We start from the raw sequence: 19,550 nt of genomic DNA, 5'->3' as shown, positions 1-19,550 counted from the left end.
TTTTATAGTATCATGACATTCCAATTATAGACTAATCCTCACCTAGTGCTGGGTTTAAATCTCAATCATACAGCATATCAAAATCTTCATCATGGCAACCCATGATGTTACGTTGTGGTGGCAGTTTTAATGGAAAATATACCACACATACTAGACATAGAGAGTACCTATACAGTGTACTAGACTTTGTATGCATCGTCGTGCATAATCATTCCAATATGGAGTTGGTTATCTCCCAATCTACATTAGTGATAGTTTCTGCCAATTTAAAACCTACTTCAGAACAGGTCATAACTGACGTGATATACCAGACGCTTCCCAAAACACACCTGCAGTAAGCTTATTCTAGATGGTTCTACAGGCCATAGGTTGAAAACAACCTAGCAAAAATTCAGCCGGATAGAATAATTAACTGGAAACATAATGCCTATAATGGGAAACTATCTACAACTAGTGGACAAATTTAACATAGGGAGACATGTCTGTAAATGTAGGAGAAAAGACGTATGGCTTGGCTAGATCCATTGGCAGTATATTGCAGACGACAAGTGTGAAGAGTTGTCTACTTTATTGTAGATGTTTGTATCTTCTCTCTTTTATAGGCATCTTTTTTTCTAAGTTGTCTACAGTATTTGTGGAAGTTAAAGTTCTCTAGCAGCAGATGATTCTTCTTTAAACCTATTTACAATATGAGCCGATGGGATTTACTTATTGGTGTGCGTGAGAGCGATGCTCTCCACTCTGAAAACCCGGTCTCTCTCTACTCTCCACCACCATAGACGGCCCCTAACTCTCTCCACTATGCCACCCCCTCACCAATCCATTGGTCATCATCGACTTTCTCTTTTGATGAGGAGGAAGAGTGACTGACAGCTCTCCTCGTAGTGGAGGAGGAGAGCAATGACGAAGATCCAAAGAAGGTCGATGTCCTAGTTGAGGAGGAGGATGAGAACAAGGATCTGGAGGAGGATCCAGATTTTGTAAACGAGGAAAATGGCAAGGAGGAGGAGAGTAAGAAGGTAGATTCAGAGGAGGAGGAGGAAGAGGGCGAGGAGGCAATGGATGATGATGGCTACGATAGTGATGATGAGATCTCTAAGGAGGAGGAGGATGGCAGCAAGGAGCACTACGTAAGAAACCATCAAAGGAGATATCGTATTAGTGACAAATACTTAGTACGCGTCACTAATGACCCATTAGTGATGGCTCCAGTGATGATGCATCACTAATGTTATCCCAGGCTGGGACCCATATCAGACCCGTCACTAATGACAAATCATTAGTGACGGGTGAGGAAATTACCTATCACTAATGGTAATAGTGACGGGTCATTTCACAACCCATCACTAATGAATATCATTAGTGATGGGTCATTTCACAATCCGTCACTAATGTAATAGTCATTACTGATGGGTCTTGAAAATACCCGTCACTAATGTGAAGAGGCGGGCGCTATGGACCCGAACTTTCTATCCAACTGAACGAAAAGCACACTCTTGTCTGCGCTGTCTCTCGTGCACCAACCTTATCTCTTCTGTGCCAGCCTTACCTTTTCTCTTCCTCCTCCTCCCTCTCTCTCTCTCTCATGAGCGCTCTCCTCTCTCTCTCCCTCTCTCTCTCCTAACTCGTTGCCTACGCGTGGCAGTGGTGGTGGCCAGGCATCTACGGTGAGTCAGTTCAGCCCGACTGAGGTTGATAGGGAAGCGTAGCGCGGCGGGCTCCCACGGAGGGGGCAACGGTGGGCTTTTGCAGTGGTGTGCGGTGGCAGTGCCGTCCGGATCCGAAGACCACAGCCTGGGTCCGCTCCAAAATGGTGAGGATCACAACGTGGTGCCCACCTTCAACCTCACACCCGACATGCTGCCCGTCTCTCGTGTCTGCTTTGGTCCAGCCTCACCACCCTCTCTCTCGGTTCCTAATGGTGCCCCCTCGGATCTGCGCTTCCTAGGGCCATGCTTCATATTGCTTCATGTCAGCTTTTAGGCACTTGAGCAGCCATTGGTGCTTGCGGTGGTGGAGGATTGAGAACCTTGGGGTGGGTTTGCAGTGGCTTTCGATTGTGGTTTGCTTGGGCAGTGTGAGATCTAGGCAGCCATTGATGGATTTTTGTTGTTTGGTTGTGATTTTATAGCCTCCTTCTTCCCTTGTTTGCTTCCCCCACCTTGTTGGTGGTTCTGTGCCTAGGATGGACATTTAGATGAGTGATAACCAGCACAGCTCCACTTACATCAGGGTGTTGTGCAACAAGAGATGTTAGGGATGTGTTCCAATGATCGAGCAAAGGTGAATCTAACTCCTTTTTATGCTACTTCACCTTCAATAGTTTAACTTTATACATAGATGATCAGTTTTTGATTTGGGAAAACTAGCTACAAGCTGCATCCAGATCACCACTTAGGGACTACCTTGACCATGCACTTGCTGCTGGCTGGATGTTCTTCCCAGGCAGAGGTTGCAATGGTGGGGGCTGGGAACCGTAGGGTGGTGTTGTCTGGTGCAGCTCCCGAATTGAGGGTTTGTTCATCCGAGGTGATATGTGAGCTTTTCGCTTTTATAGTGATGGATGGTGAACAATAGTTAGTCAATCATGTCACTCTAAGAATAGGAGGTGAAGGATTCTATAGAAAGATGTAAGGAATAATTGTTTGTAAGAACGGTAGTCCAAATGGTTCTTTGTTGGAATCAACTTATGCTTTACATGTTGCCGATAGTTATGTCAATAAGCCATCAGCAATTATTTCCCAAATTAGCTATTTTTATTTTATGGTTTGTTTATATGGTGTGTTTGGTGATCAATTGATTTGGGGTTTTGCACGTCATCTGTTGTCTCTATACATTTGGTGTCAATTGATTATCGTTTAGTGCTTTGTCGATAATGTCTTATTAGATTCCATGATTGACTGGCTGAGTTGCAAGCTGATGAAAATATTCATTGAAGGTACACATTTGACTTATTTGTTGCAATGCAAAGTTTTAAATTTGGATCTACGGTTAAGATAAGCAACATTGCTTTTTCTGTATTATTGATGATATTCTTATGTTCCATTCACATGTTCATTTGTGATGAGTTTTGTAGGAAATGAATATTTAATGCAAATTACTATTATAGAGCATCCGCCATGCATACTACTAGATAGCGAGATACAAATTAGAAGACTAAACAAGTCCCATGCACATCTTGTTGGAGAATGGGTAGGCTATGCTAGCATGAAACAAAAAATTCTACTATGTTCCACCAGGAAACTATGTGAGTATGGAATCATGGATCGTTACCACTACTCGCGCAATGGATCAGAAGAAAAATTAGAGTAGACCGGTCCAACATCGTATGCGTCGATGTAGCGAAAGTAGCCGAACTCAGCAAGGTGATCATCCTTTCCACGCGATCCTATCCTAGCGAGGATGTAGATGACTGTCCTAGCAACAATATCGTCTCCTCCTCACCAAGTTGATCAACATAATAGTTGCAGCAATGCCTTTACAGTATCCACACATCCTGGGGTGGAACATTGTGTGCCAGTGTGCTAGCACCTCACACACAGCTTGAATTTTGGGAGGTTAGGTGGATGGGCGCATCTAGGGTTTGAAGTGGCTGAACTGTGTGTACCCTCACACCATGCCTCCCCTTATATAGAGCCCAATAATTGGCTTCTACATTGGTATCCCATTAGGATTGTAATTCCTCATGGATCACAATCCAATTAAACCTACTAATGGATCCAATCTCTATGTATTATTCCAACCCATTTAGTATGTGACCTATTAAGTTCATGTGTAAATGGCCACGACTTGAAAACCCTTTTTCGAACCAAAATCAATATGTTCATAGTAGGACATATTTACTCTCGAATATACATAAAGATCATATTAGCTAAATCTTGATATACTAATGCACCGATCTCTTTGCCCCATGATACCAGTCAAGCTCAAGTTATAACTGATGGCATATCATATAAAAATCCCAGTGGCATCTCAAGGTAGGTTTATCCAACACTATGTTCTCTAACATGTGTCCATATTATTGATATGATATCTTCATATTACATATGATTTGTGAAATGTGATCATCAATTAATACATGTGCTAGTCTATTAAACATCATTATCCAATATAATGATATGATACTAGGGATTATTTAGAATAACACCACAATACAAACAAAGAGCTTCATGAACAAGTCACATACTTGCTAATAAATATTAATGATAGTTATCCATAGAATAAAATAACACATTATTCAAAAGTACATACACATAGACATAAGGCCTGCTTGGGAGAGCTCCAGCTCCAAAAATTCTTGGAGCTGGGTATTCTTACCTTCAGGATTTCATGGAGCTGGAGTTGTGGGTATACCGACGATGTTTAGATGAGCCATTTGTTTCTATTTTAGTTTGAAAATAGATACTTAAATGACTTAATCTTAGTCTATAAACGTGTGATCTGATGTGGAGCTAGGAGCTGGAGCTCTACCAAATAGGATCATACTACAATTATCTCTATGATTGTCTCTAGGGCATATCATAGACACGTCTTCTCATTCATCATCATCATCATCAAATATCTCAATGACTTCATTATCAGAAATCTCTATGATTGTATCTTCAAGATCATCGTAGATTTCTTCCCCTTCTATGTCCATGTTTATTAATCATGTATTCTTTTATTCAATCTTGGTGCTTCATGCTTCCATATTTAGTTGGGATATGCATTCAAAAGATGTCTAGAATGCGGTATTTGTGAGATACATGTCTCTGCATTCCACACTTACAACGTTGAATTGCCTTTGATGCTTTCCGTAAATCTATCTTAGTATCTACTTGATCCTTATATATTGCATATGATAAATCTATATACTTCAAGTATTGATCACTCTTGATTTGCTGATTTAAGATCTTCTTCAGGGTCAATGGTAGATAGTCTTAGTTATCATAGCATCTTCTCTTATAGTAATATCACATTGCTTTAGGCTACCCATGATCTTATATAAGGTAGCATTATAGTCCCATATGATCCTGTAATCTTGAAACTTCAGTATGTTCCAAGCACACTAAAATTCCTTCTAAAAAATCTGAGTTCCCTAAGGGTTTATTTGAAAAAACTACAAAATCCACAATTTGTATAAGGAATAAGGTGTATTTTGCAAAAGTACAGGACCTCCGTGTAATTTCTTAAATTACTAGAGGCCTATCCATAAATATTTTTGATTTTAGACACTTTTCTATTAATTCTCCCGGTCTTCCATTTTTCAAGCACAATTACTGCCTGATTCCCCTTTTTTTCTTTTTTTATATTTTTTTAAAAAATTAGACCTCTTATTTACTGGCTAGCATGTTTCCTATTTGGGCCAATCTTGGCTCATCTCCCTTTGTCCCATGTGGCCGTTTTGGCTTGGTCTGGCTCGACCGATTCAAAAAGCTAGCGACTAGGGTTTCCAACCCTACAAGTGTCTCACGGTGCACAAAGGGGCAACAACCTCAGTTTGACAGGAGTTCAGTGGTGGTGGCACCGTGCTGGAATGACGCAAGTGGGCTTAGTATGATGACCATGGATGAGGCGTGGCTAGCACGGGAGCATGGGTGGCAAGGGAAGCCGGTGTGGTGTGGTTGGTGGTTGCACCGTTTGGGCCATGCGTGAAGGGAATGGGCAACAATGAAAGGCCACACGGGCTTCGGCATCATATGGTGGAGCCAATGTGGTGGCATCACATGAAGGTGACCACACGGTCATAGAGGGGATGGTTGTGCGGTGCGGGGCACAATTTTAGAGGAGACAACAACAGCTTGACTTCTTACTGACCATGCATGTTGCTAGAGGAGGGGGTCACACAACGCTATTCAGATGACACAAGCATGCAGAGGAGGAGGAGGAGGACAACATGTCGATCAGTAGCCATTGTAGAGCAGCATGGGTCCCGAGATGACATCAGTGATGTTCAAGCTAATGGCAATGGTAGTGATGTGTGGATCAATGACAAATGAGGAGATGATGGCCGGGCAGTGGTGGTGATGCGTCGGTGTGCACATCAATAGCATGATCGGCCTGCGCACCATTTTTTTATTCTCTGTTCTATGATTGCATCTTTCGTGTCACATATACGTGCAGGTAGAAGATGATGTCGATCGTACAAGGTCAAAAAATAGACAGGCGAAATAAAGTCCCTACGCTATGGTTTGGAGATCGCAATTTGCAAGATGCAATTAGAAATCATATTGTAGCGATCGGTGTAGGAAAATCACCTAATGCACGAAGAAGCTCAGTGCAATGTAGACCAAAAGCATTGTAGAGGTAGCAGATCAGATCCACCACAATGAACGTATTCGACATAGACGATGTAGGTGACACAGATGACAAGGAAGATGTTGATGGCATCGGCGACATCGATGGCAACAATAACGCATAGCAAGATCATGGACGACAATAATGGTGAGGTAGAGCGAGGTGTTGATAACGTGTTGTATTTCATGTTTCCAGCAATTAAGACCTCTTCCTCTAGATTTGTCCCTATCAATCCAACACAAATACAAAACCAAACAAGGTCACATGTATAGGGTGGATCAGTCTTCTTATTCCTTATCTTTTCTTGTCTCACACAATGGCAGAACTCCTTATATATATAAAGGGATGGAGGAAGCCCCTACTTAGAGGACAAAATTGGTGAAGAGTTCACACTAGCTACGACACAGAGGAGGGGCACCAGTGGGCCTATAACATCCCAAATTCTTAAAAAATATCATTAAGCATTCATGAGCATCATTAGCATCATAATGAAGTTTTGAGCAAGTAATTAATTCAATTGAAATTGAAAAATAAATTGATAAATTTAATGGAAAGTGATGCATTGTGAAGGAACTCACAAAATTTCTATGCAACATAGGTCTTGAAACAATTTTTGAAATTATTCCATGACTTAAGAAGAATATTAATGATTTTTCCCAAATTTTTGGGAATTATTTTGAATCCTTAAAAATCTGTGCAATTTAGAAAGGTTGCATCTTTGAAGAATTTTAATTCAAAATTGGCTTAGGAATTTTGTACCAAACTAATTAAAATGGGTTACACTTGAATTATAGTTTCACACAAAATTTGTCCCACAAATGTTGGAGCCTTGGAAGATCTCCAAATGGATCAGAATAGAGGAGGGGAGATCTTTTCTATCATGTCGGTCACTGTTCACTATGGCCCACCGGTCCTCCCCTCCACCGACCTACCTCTCTCTGATCATTTGATGGCCACCGCTTTTGTTGACGAGGAGGCCAGCCACCGAGCCACACCACCGAGCCCCTTCTAGAGACAACGGCCACCACCCTTATCTCTCCCTCTCTTGGTCTCTCTCTCTCTCTCTCTCTCTCTATCTCGTTGCTCTCTCTGCTATCACTCGCTCTCTCGGTCGAGCTACACAGAGTAGAGCAGAGCAGAGCACAACCCTGCCAAGTCCACCGTGCTCAAGCCTATCCAAGTTCAAGCCATGTGTAGCGTCATGGAGCTTCACCAAGCTCTCCCTCACCGGATCTGTGAGGAACGATGATGTCCTAAGAGGGGGAGGGGTGAATTAGTACACTTAGAAACTAATAGCTCCAAAAACTTCATAAGATAAACCAATCTCAATTTTTATCTAAATGTGATATAGGTTTATCTAGTGTGTCTACTGTACCGCTCAAGAGGATTGCAACCTACTCTAGCAAGGTAAATTGCAAGAATGTAAATGCGGAAACGTAAATAAGGTAGAGAGACAAACTCGGCATAAGGGATTTTTATCTCGTGGTATCGATGGCATGAATGCTACCCCTAGTCCACATTGGAGCTCCACCAAGGATATACCCTCGGTTGGCACCCAGTCATGACTCTTGAGCCACCAGCCACCAAGGCAAGATCTAAAGCCGGATGAGCCACTAAGGCAAGGTCTAAAGCCGGATGAGCCACTAAGGCAAGATCTCACCACTAGCTTCTCTTCCGGTCACTTGCTGCCGTGATCACTTCGGAGCTTGAGCTATCAAGGCAAGGGTCTTCACGTCCCCGTACACGTGTCCTACTGCCACTAAACACTAAGTCGAAGGGTCAACAAGCTTGAGCAACTCTGGCTCAAGTTGCCAGCGACTCACCAAGACTCCAAGCGACCAACGTACCACTTGGTACAAGCTAGGATCACTCCTTGATCCCTTCTTCAAGCTGCAGCACCTAGCTACAACTCACTCTAGGCCTATAAGCACTAAAAACTCTCTAATCTTGTACTTAATAACCTTGGATGTTCACTTTAAGCACTTTGGTGACTTGTATGTCTTCTCAAGTGTCTATGAAATTCCCTGGACTCCAGCAGTATGCCAAACCATCAAATGACTGAGTGGAGGAGTATTTATAGTCTCAGACCTGCCAACTAGCTGTTTTCCTAACGGCTCAGAAAAGCTGTTAACACCGGCTAATCCGGTAAGAATAGTAGTACTAACACTAGATCATCTGGTGAGTTCTCTCAGAAACTATCCGTTGGAACTCCACTCAATGCCTATGTGAACACCGGACACTCCGGTGTACCTTCAAATCTATCACCGGACCTTCCGGTGAATTATCTTGAGCCATCCGAGCCTTTGCAGCCTCTCTGTGTAGGTGCATTTATCCTCAGAGCACTGAACCTTCTAGTGGGTTGTTCTTCATTCTTCAACACCGGCAATCGTCTCTACAAGAAATGTTCCGGTGCATTCATTCTCAGAGCACCAGACCTTCCGGTGGGTTGTTCTTCATTCTTCAACACTTGCAGTCGCCTATGCAAGAAATGTTCTAGTGCTATAATCCGGTGTGCACAAACCAATCACCAGATCATATGGTGGGTTGATCTTTAGTCTTTTGCACTTATATTTTTCTCTGCAGGAAATACTCCAGTGTTACCCAATGCAGATCACCGAACTATCCGATGAGGTCCTCAGTCTTCTCCCTCTTTGTTAGAAATACTCCGGTGAGTCCAACACATAGAGCACCGAACCATCCGTTGAATGGCTTCTTTATGTATTGCATCCATGAGACCTACTAATATATATTCTTAACAAATATGCTAGTCCCAATGACTATGTTATAATTAATCACTAAAATCATAATCATGGCCTAATAGAGCCATTTTCAATGTAGGATCCCCATCGAGTTCGGCCGGATTTGGCGCACCACTCCTCTCTTCTTCGACTCTAGTGGCTTGCGTTGCCCCTCCGCCGCTGACCCACCACCACACCACTCCTCTAGTGTAAACAAGAGCACGATGAGCTTCCTCGAGCTCCTTTAACCTTTCATGCGTGTCTTTTTGGGCTTAGCCTGTGGTCGGCGTGCCTTCCCTCATGTGTCCATGCACCACCGTCCCACTTTGCACGCCATCGGCTGAGCCGCTGTCGGGCCCTTGGCCCTTAGACCCCTTGGTCGGATCCCTTGTGGCACACTGAACCTTAGCCACCTTTTTCTGGCCACCAACCACAACCCTTCGCCCTGTCCCCGTGCAAGCATTGTTGCCGTCATGATGCCACCATTGTGGGTCGCCGCTAGCCACTCTCTGGCCATTGCCGTCGACCACATGTGCCCCAGATGAGTTCCTCGTGTCACGCTGGTGTCGCTGCTGCCTTTCGCTGGTCGAGCCGTGCTACCGTTCTTTTAATTAGAATCCAACGCTTCAGAGAGTCGTGTGGTTGAAACCGAGAACGAACTAGTGGAATTCATGAGTGAACAACAGGCAACACCAGGCATGCATCTATCATATTTCTACTATATTTTGGTGAATTGTTGGTAAATTGTTAGATATTGCTGTGAGTCCTATATGCATGTTTTAGCGAGTCGATGTCGGAAATTGGGTAAAACCTATTTGATGCATAGTACCTACCTTGACAAAGTTGTTAAATCCTTATGCTTGTAGCATGGGTATATGTTTCATGGTTCAACTTAAAAGTGACTCAGTAATGAAAGTGCCTAGAGGGGGGGGGGGGTGAATAGGCTTTTCTGAAATTTAAAACTAAAAACAGCGGATTAAACTGCTGGATATTCCGGTGAAGTCCGGATACTCCGGTATGGTCCGGAGTATCCGGTCTAGTCCGGAGTCTCCGGCCTGACAGGAAATTTCAGAATAAATTTGAACTAAAGACCACAGCTAGATTCTCTGAGTTGCACTAGGTCAAGTAGATATTACTAATCTAGAATAACAATTAAAACTAGCAAGATTGATACTATAGCAATTTAAATGACAAATTACCAAATGCACACGATCAAGTAAGTTTCACAAGTAAGAACACGAGAATATATCCCGGAGTTCGGCCACCTCACAAAGAAGTGCCTACGTCTCCGTTGAGGAGCTCACAAAGAGCCGGGTCTTCTCCAACCCCATCCTCTTCTAGCGACCACAAAGATCAAGCTAGAAATTCTTACTCAATATGAAGATGCTTACAAACTTCCCGAGGCACACCACAAGTTTTGGGTGCTATTCGGGTGACTCCTTTCCTTCTAGAAACCCAAAGCTTCAAGGAGATGATCGCAGTAAATGCTCGATGAAGAAATCAATGCTCAAGTGGCTTGAACCCTCTCCAAACACACACTCTCAAATTTGTGTAAATTTGGCTCTAGAGATGATTGGAGGGGCTTTGAATGCTCTTAAAGTGCTCAAGAGGTCTCAAGGAAACCAGCCACAGCAAGCTCTAAATGCTATGGAGAGAGGGGGCATTTATAGCCCTCTCTCACAGACTAGCCGTTACTGTTTTTGTCAGAGCTTACCGGAGTATCCGGTGTACACCGGAGTCTCCGGTCCTAATTCCAAAAACGGCGTCAGAACGGTCACGAACGTGTCAGAACTAGCCGTTACAGTTCTGTTTAATTACCGGAGTCTCCGGTGAACACCGGAGTCTCCGGTCCTAACAGATTTTCCAAAACAAACTAAGTCCGGAGACTAGCCGGATCCTCCGGCATCTCCAGGTACCGGAGTATCCGGTGAACACCGGAGACTCCGGTCTTTACTTCTTTTTAACAAAAAGATTAAAAGCTAACCGAGAGCCTCTGCTGGAGTCTACCTCGGAGACTCCGACTGCACACTAAACATTTTACCGGAGTATCCGGTGAACACCGGAGACTCTGGTCTTTTTCTTGAAAAGATTAAACCGTAACCGAGACTCTCTGCCGGAGGCTAACTCGGAGACTCCGGCTGAACGCTGAGTACCGGAGTATCCGGTGAACACCGGAGACTCCGGACTCTGAAGATTTTCAGAAAGAGTTTCGTGTCCATGAGTGAATGTGTCTCTCAATTGGGTGATTCTAAAGGATTTCTTGAGCATTGAGACACTAATCAAGCAAATGAATCCATCCATCTAGGAAAAAATCTATCCTAGACTCAATTTCAAAAGTAAAAAGAATTTAAGCCCTATCTTGTATCCTTCGTTGATTCTTCAATTGTTTCGACGGGCGTCAAACGTCATTTACCTTCACAACTAATGCTCATACCTGTTCAATACTCACAAAGCATGTTAGTTCTTTAATCGTTTTGTCATCAATAAGCCAAAACCCACTTAGGGGGCCTAGATGCACTTTCAAGTAATTGCTTAGCCCATGCATAGGTCTTTGGTAGAAGTCGAGCGATGGATGTCACCATTGTTCGTGAGTTACAGGACTCTCAATTGCTGTTTCAAAGGAGTGACAACTTGGGATGATGAGTTGGGCGGTGTCAGGGGCATTTTAGGAGAGGAGAGCCGTGTGCTATAGGCTGCTTGCAGGATGATGAGTTAGTGAGATTGAGACGAGATGTGGGCAGTGTTAGGGGCATTTTGGGAGAGGAGACCCGTGTGCCATAGACTGTTTGCATGGTTTAAGCATCGTCTGTGATGTCATTTGGCTTAAGTACTTTTCTGTACTAACCACATATCCGAATATGGTAAAGATAAGCTAAATAACTTTTGTAGCTGTGATCATTTGGCCTGAACGCCGAAGGTGTTGTTGGCATAATAGGCTTGTAAGAGGTAACATCTAAAGTTGTTGTGGGCATAGAAGTTTACTCAAGGAGTAGTTCTAACTACCTCGTGCCATTATGCTTATCTAGGGTACTCCGGGGGTAACCCTAGTTGACCTCTGCACTAGCAGGCGCATGCTCCAAATGGTCGGGGCTTATTTGGGAAAGGTTGTCATGAGTACCCCCTTGTGTGTACTTTAGCGGGTAGCACCAGAGATGACCAAATGGACCACTCGGGCTGGCCCGGCACGAGCCCAACGTGGCACGACTCAGCTACAGCATGGCCCGATAGGCCCGAGTACTGTAATGGGTCGTGCCGTGTGCCACTCGGCCCACGACACAACCCATTTTCCACCATGCCATGCCGGGCTGGCCCGGACATGATTCTAGCATGGTGGCACGATAGACCTGATGGCATGACGGGGCCCAGCTTGCAAGACGAGCCTGGCAGCCTAGCAGGGCCTGGCGAGCATGGTGGCAGCCTGGCAGCACGGCGGCGCACGATCGGGCCGGCAGGAACGGTGGAGGCACGCTCAGCCCGACAACACTCCAAAAATAGAAAAAATAATAGCTACAAAATTCCAAAAAAATTATAGAAAATAAATAAAAAAGAGGTTTTTTGATTGGTTGTCTCTTTAAAAACCTGTCTACTAGAAGGAAAAAGAGTACAACCTATGGCTATGCTCCAAAAATTTCATGGTTTCATTAGAAACCCCATAATTTTTCTTGCAATATTTAATATGCTTCCTCAAGTGTCCCGTTCCGTTTGGAGATCTGGCACCTAATTCATGGCTGCATATATTACACTTAGCAAATCTTACCTGTTCCCCGTGAATTTCTCTAAAGACATTTTCAAAATGTTGCCACACCCATAATCATGCATATGAGTTCGCGGTGTCTTGATCCATGAATAGAAACATGGAATTGATTTCTTAAAGTGGGCAAGTGGCTACAAGCTAGCAAGTAGAAAAAGAATGATGGGTGGTCGATGGGATCACATGAAGTTTGATATGGTATTTATAGGCCAAGACGAGAGGTGGGTAGCGGGTCAATTCTGAAAAAATAAAGAAAAAATTATTAATAAAATAAAAAATTAGAAATAATAGGGACACATAATTAATTATAAAATGAGCTTTGTTGATAGGGTGCCTCATTAAAAACCTTTATAGCAAGGGAAAAAAAGAGTACAACATAGCTCAGAAAATTAGAAATTACACATTCTCTTCAACATCTAGATACAAATTTTGGAATGAATCTTCAAGCTTAGTGTTCTCTACAGTGTGTTGCATTAGTGCTTCAGCTTATTCTTAATCTTTTACTATGGTGAGTATTTCAACCATCACACTTGACAGATTTGTTCTTCTCTCTTGGATTATCTTTCTAGTCAGACTGAAGGTAGCCTCAGTAGAAACTGTATATATGGGAACCAATAATAAATCTCGTACTAATAATGAAAGCACTTGATAATTCGTCTTGTGCTCATGCCGCAATTGCAGTATGTTGAAATTTCTTGTTCATGGTTGATAACGTCAGTGTCGATGAAGGTAGTTAGCTTCCTTCCGGATGTTGGAATTTTGGCGCTCGTAGATTATCATGACAAAGAGTCTAAACTTCTTGATGAAGAACCTGCATCAAATATTTTTTCCCATGTTGTCATCTTCTTACTTGTTGTGGGTGCTAGTGAAGGTCGTTGGAGGCAAACTCCGCCATACTTTGTTTCATATTTACTATAAATTTTGAATAACTTAAAACGAACATTAGTATAATAATTAGAATAATCGTAGCCAAGAGCATCACTTAGAATTGTGAGAAAACTTCACAGAAAGATACAATTTTAGCTCTAGGATCTAAAATAAAGGCAAAGACGTACAACAAAGGAATTTATTTCCATACTTTAAGAAATTAGATTTCATAGGAACTATACAATCTCTTAGAAGATTGTCATTTTTATAGCTGTTTAAATGAGTAGAAATTTCAACAATATTATACACTACTAAACAAGATGTTGCATAATAAACTCCTGATAAACTAACATTTGAATCATTAAAAAAATCAAGAAACTCTAGTATCCTTTCGACAACATACCAATGCGCTTCCGTGAGTAAAGTTTGACCCCCATGATGATGATAATATGTATGAATAAACACACCAAATGTGCTCTTATATGGTATACTATTTTTGAGCATCAAGAAAATAGAGTTCCATCTTACAGGCATGTCCACATCAAACCTACATGGATGCAAACCCATTGCAATACAATATTGTTGATATGCTGCAATTGAGATTGATAATATGACAAGCACAACGTTGATGTAACAAGAAATATTCAACATAGGTACTAAAAAATGGAGTAAGAATATCTATTGCTCTAGAATTTGCACCATCATTATCTAAAGTGATAGAAAATATTTTATTCATGAGACCAAAGTCTTCAACTATTGGAGATATTTTTTCAGCAATATTTTCACTGGTATACACGTTGTCAATCAACGGAAAACCTATTATTCTCTTTTCTAATTCCTAATCATTATTAACAAAATGAGCAACCACACTAAGATAATCCTGTCTAGCCCTATGCTCATATGTCCAAGGTCAAAGCAACTAAAAATGTACATGTTTGTAACATTTCTTTAAGCTTCCTACAACACACATTGTAGTATTTTACAATATCCCTACCGGTTGTCTGTCTTGAAACATGCATGTCCCTAGGATTATGAGCTTGCTTAATGTAATATTCAAATGTAGCAGACTCCTCGATGTTGAGTGGTAGATCCTCTCTTACAATTGAACGACATAGCTCTTTTTGAGCATTGGCGGAGTCATACTCCCAATGACGAACAAAGCCATCAGGGTTTGACTGCAACACCGTCTGCCTCATGGATGCTCCACTCTTTCGCTTGCCACTTATGGCATGCCTCTTCAAGTGCCCTGTTCCACTTCTGGGCTTTACAGGTAATTCATGTTTGTAAATATAACACCTAGCATACCTGACACTTACCCCATCTTCCTCTTTATAGAACCTTTCAAAGTCTTGCCAAACTTCGGAAGTACCAGCTCATGATCTTTTAGAACCAGTGCTTGCTAATGTGTGTGCACTTGTAGAGCCTGACGATGGAGGTGCTGCTGCATGTGAACCAACCGAAGGTTCACCTTCGGGTCCTTCACCTATAGCACTACTATTAAAGGGGGTGTAGTCCCTTGTGAGTCCTTAATGAAAAAAAATCATGATCGATGGACGTATTATCATGATAATCGGCGTCCATGATTAATGTCGAATGACATTAAAAAAATCAAATATTTAGAGTTAAAAATAATCACATAATAAAAAAGATAGAAAAATGATACGAAAAGTCACCAAGATTTCTTCAAGACAGCAGGATGATAGTTTCAAATTTTCTCGGATTTTTGGCAATAATTCAAACTAATTTTGCCAAATTATCGCAAATTCTAAAGAACTTTGGGACAAGAATGAGAGGAGGAAACAAGAGAGCAAATGTTGTTTCTAGTGTGGAATGGAAGGGCAGGGTGGTCTTCTATTTATAGTGAAAAATGGTGATTTTGCAAAAAAATTTGGAGCCAAAACGGCAATAAAATGGCTAAAAAATTAAAAAATAATGGGTTAATAGGTTAAACGGGCTAGGCACAACCCGCTTAACCCGTTAATCGAGCATGCCCAGGCGTGCTCTCTCGTGCCACCCGTGCCACGCCAGGCCTAACCGAGCATGTCGTGCCTAACCAGGCCGAGGTGTGCCGTGCCGGGCTGAGGCATGCTGAGCCGTGTAGTTCCTGGCCGTGCCATGCTCTTGCCAGCCCATCTTAGTCGAGCCGTGTCGTGCCGGCACGCCATGCCACATGCTCAGCTCAGGCATTGCCTGTGGCCTCATGCCGTGCTGGCCTAGCTGGGCTTGCCTCAGGTCGGGCCATGCCTACAGTGCCGGCCGCGGACGTCTTTACGTAGCACAAGCTGAACGGTCCTGGTGTCGTGTGGGTAAAGATGTACCCCCTACAGGATGTAAAATCAATTTGAATTATTGTACTCTCAGTCATGGAGCATGATTAATGTCCATTGGAGAACATCATAGAGTTTCGTTCAGTTTGGGAAAAGGAAAGTATGTCGGCTTCTGGGAGAAGCATGTGCTGGTACTCCTTTATGTTGAGCAAGTTTAATTTACTAAAGTTTATGTTTATTGTTAGTTGATGCTAGTTGTTTACGTCATTATATTGGTTAAAGTGGTTTTCGCTAAATCAACTTAACCTTGTGGCTTCTCCTTGCTATTCATCGAAATTCATTATCCTTGGAGTCGTGATAGTATATGCCACTACTATAGAAATGATTTAGTGGGATGCCCTTGTACAAACGGTTTTGTGGAGCTGTCCGTGCAGAGATTATCATAGACAGCTCTAAAGAAGAACCGTCTATGATAATGATAAGATCCTCCCCTCCCGAGAGTGGTAGGATGCTTTTAGTACAGAAGGTTCTCATTGGGAACTATCTGTATTAATATTATAGATGACTCATATTTATAGCCGTTTGCAATAAATGAATATCATAGACGGATCCAAATAGGAGCCATCTATAATATTAATACAGACAACTCGTATTTGGAGCCATCTGTGACATTCATTTTATCACAGATGCTTCTAAACATGAGCCGTCCGTAAAATTAATACAAACGGCTCCAAATACGAGCCGTTTGAGAAAATGGCCAAGGGGAGGTGAGACGCTTTAGTATAGTCTGCTCCGTATTTGAAGCCATCTATAATATTACAATAGTACATCATCCCCTACCTTCAGATCAAAGCAGAACCATGCTAGTCGAAACAATGAAGAATAGTGGGAGCTTTTGGAGGAAGAGGCCGGCGATTTTCACAAAAAATTGTTAGATTCCGGTGAAAACTTGAAGGTTCATTGCCATTTGTTACCCCAATATAAGTATTATGTTCTAATTTGGTTTAGATGGTCTAGATTTGGTTTGGAGAGCTAGCTAGATCTAGATCTATATTATTTCCATGATGACATAGTTTTGTTCTATTTATTAGATGATGTATATTTGTTTTCTAATTTAGTCTTTAGAGGTTAACTATATCTACATCTAGATTTAGATTTTTTTCATGATCATCTAGAATATATTAGTTGTTCTAGGTATATATATGAAGCTCAAAGTATAGATCAAAGTTTAATTATGTGTTACTATAAATGACCAGCTTTAATCTAGTGTTCTAGATAAATTTTGGGTTTTTGGTATACAAACATAAAATTATCAATAACTATATAGTATTTAATGATATAAGTTTTGAATTAATATTTGCCCTTATTTTTAGGTATTCATGTATATAATATAATGGTAATCGTTAATTTTTTGGATTAATTATCATTTGTATGGTTCATTCATGCATGCATGCATGCATGGTAGCTCCATTTTTTTTTTGATGAAAAGCTTGGTTGCTCTATTTTATTAGGTTGATTTGACATTAATTTACTCATACATTATAGATGGATCATGGCTGGATGTATGGTTCTCGTATGAACCAAGGGCACCTTGATGGTGTGGCGGCTTTTTTGGCAGCTGCCGAGGAGGATCATTTGGAGAAGGATGTTGACTTCATATATTGTCCTTGTTGTGATTGTAGAAATGAAAGATCCTTTCTTAGACAGAACGAAGCCTTACAGATCCAAGCACACTTGATTATCAGGGGCTTCAAACCGAACTACACGTGTTGGACCAAACATGGTGAAGAGTAGAATGTGTTACACGAAGATGTTGGTATCGTCGAAGAACCCGAAGTTGACGTAAGAAGAGAAGATGATGTGGAATTTGGTGTAGATGATGATGACTGTGGTGGTGCAGACGATGATGATAGGATGGATTAGATGCTATGCGATGCAGATGTGAACTTGAGTACTCAGAGAGACTTTAACAAATTCATGTGCTTGATTGAGGACTTGAAAAAATCGTTGTTCCCTGGATGCAAATAGAAATACACAAAGTTGTCATCCATGCTTGAACTGCTTAAATTGAAAGCAAGCGATAGTTGGTTGGACAAGAGTTTCACAACGCTATTAGAACTCTTATCGGATATGCTTCCAGATGGAAACAAACTGCCCAAAAGCATATACGAAGCAAAGGAGGTTCCTTGTCCATTGGGGATGGATGTAGAAAGGATACATGCATGTCCAAACGATTGTATCCTCTATCATAAAGATCTATCAAACTTGGATTCGTGTCCAGTGTGCAAAGCATCTCGATACAAATATAAGAGTCAATTAGATGACGGTGAGGTGAAGAAATGAATTCCTGCTAAGGTGGTGTGGTATCTACCTATAATTCCACGTCTATAATTCCGCATCTTGAGCGTTTGTTTCTGAATCCAAAAGAAACCAAATTGTTTTGCTGGCACTTGGAGGGCCGCAAGCAAGATGGAAAGTTAAGGCACCCTGCCGATTATCCCCAGTGGAGAAATATCGACACGATCTTCGATGACTTTGTTGCAAAACCAAGGAATATAAGGTTTTCTTTGAGCATGGAAGGGATGAATCCTTTTGGGAACATGAGCAGCAGGCACAACATTTGGCCAGTTGTTCTTAGTATTTACAACCTACCTCCTTGGTTGTGTATTAAGCGAAAGTACTTGATGATGTCGCTGCTTACCCAAGGCCCAAAACAACCTAGGAACGATATTGATGTATACCTAAGACGATTGATGGAAGATATAAAAACATTTTGGAACGAAGGGGCGCAAGTATGGGATGCATACAAAAGAGAGAATTTCACGCTACACACCCTATTGTTCTGCATGATCAATGATTTGCCTGCACTACGTAACCTTTTGGGCCAGAGTAAACAAGTAGACACGGCGTGCCCTCATTGTTTAGATGGTACTACGTGTATGTGGCTGCCCCACTCGTATAAAACGGTGTTCATGCACCACCATAGGTTCCTTAACAGGTGTCACCTGTACCGCAACATGAAGGAACAATTTGACAGAATGAGGGAGAGAGATTTATGTCCAAGACACTACAATAGTCAAGAGGTTCACAATATGGTTAAAGACCTCGATGTTGTGTTTGGAACGGGAGTAAAAAATATTAGGATATCGGTGGCATGTGGAAGAAGAGATCGATATTGTGGGAGCTACCGTATTGGAAGCACCTTAAAGTTCACCACTACATTGACATCATACATGTAGAGAAGAACGTGTGCGAAAGCTTGGTTGGTCTTTTACTTAATATTTCAAGCAAGACGAAGGATGGCCTCAACGCAAGGCTTAACTTGGTTGATTTGAAGACCAAGCCTGAGTTGGCACCTGAGCCCTCCGAAAAAGGTAGAACGAGGCTTCCTCTAGCCTACTATAATCTAAAAAAGACTAAGAGAACCAAACTGTGCCAATACTTGCATGGTGTGAAAGTTTCGTTCGGTTACTTCGCCAACATCTCGAAACTTGTTTCGATGCAAGATTTGAAATTAGTTGGCATGGAGTCCCATGATTGCCATGTGTTGATGACACAGATGCTTCTTGTTGCAATCTAAAATATTTAGCCGACCTATCTCCGAAACATAATCACCAAGCTGTGTTACTTCTTCAACATAATTTTTCAAAA

The sequence above is a fragment of the Phragmites australis genome, chromosome 17, assembly GCF_958298935.1.
Source record: "Phragmites australis chromosome 17, lpPhrAust1.1, whole genome shotgun sequence".
Lineage (NCBI taxonomy): Eukaryota > Viridiplantae > Streptophyta > Magnoliopsida > Poales > Poaceae > Phragmites > Phragmites australis.
The sequence above is the reverse complement of the archived record's forward strand: the minus strand, read 5'-3'. Positions refer to the sequence as shown.